Source organism: Nannospalax galili, unplaced genomic scaffold (genome assembly GCF_000622305.1).
Source record: "Nannospalax galili isolate Female #2095 unplaced genomic scaffold, S.galili_v1.0 scaffold1119, whole genome shotgun sequence".
Taxonomy (NCBI): domain Eukaryota; kingdom Metazoa; phylum Chordata; class Mammalia; order Rodentia; family Spalacidae; genus Nannospalax; species Nannospalax galili.
In genome coordinates this window covers 1,126,711-1,127,789 of record NW_008343597.1, presented here as the reverse complement: position 1 = coordinate 1,127,789, position 1,079 = coordinate 1,126,711, and positions in this window count along the sequence as shown.

Here is a 1,079-nt window from a genome sequence, read left to right as displayed (position 1 = left end):
AGGGGGGGGAGCAAAACAAAACCTGTTTAAAAAAAGCAAAAAAAAAAAAAAAAAAAAAAAAACCAAAAAACCCACAATAAAATTTAAAATAATTTATTGGCGCAAACAGTGATTCATGAATCAGGTAACTTCAAACCAGAAGCAGCTTGAAGATTCTGTGAAGGGGAAACAAATGGAAGTTTCTCTGGGATGATATAGAAGTAAAGCAACAAAAATATTTAATTAGTTACATGCAGTTGCCTTATTTGGCTTTTACTTTGAAGGTCTGAAACATATATGTTTGTTGGCTAGTTCTGATTGGAAAAAAAAAGTAGAGATTTTTTTTTTTTTTTTTTTTTTTTCTGATCTTTTTGAGACAGGGCCTACCTCTGCCTCCCTCCCGAGTGCTGGGATTAAAGGCGTGCGCCACCACGCCCAGCAAGCTCTGTTTTTTAATAAATAGCTCCATAACTTTTGTTTCTGCTTGCAAATCAAGCAAGGTTAAGTTCACTCATGAGGTGTAAGTTAGTGGCTTTGCCCATTCAGGAATCCTTCAGCTCACTCTCCTTTTTATTTTCCTTTAACCTGGTAGGGGAGCACACAAACAGAGAGGTGGTGACATACCATGTAGCAGGTACTCTGATGGCCAAAGTGCCCACTACAGTAATGGGAGAAGTCCTGGGTGCCCTGGGACACACACACACACACACACACACACACACACACACACACACACAGAGGCATGCGCATGCAGCAGGGGGTTGTGCAGTGAAATGCTTCATGAGCTAAAAGCACTTGCTGCCAAGCCTGATGACCTGAGTTTGATCCCTAGGACCCATATGGTAGAAAGAGAAAACTGACTCCTGCAAGTTGTCCTGACCTTCACATATGCCCTTCCCTTTACAAAAAGAAAGGAAATGATATTGGAATTTATAAACTGGGTATGGTGGCACACACCTGCAATCCCAGGAGGAGGATCATAAGTTCAAGGCACCCTTGGCTACATGGCAGAGCTTGAGGTCAACCCGAGCTGTATGAGACCCTGTCTTCAAAATAAAAGAGCGAGAGAGAGAAAAGAAAGATCTGGGTGGAGAACAACC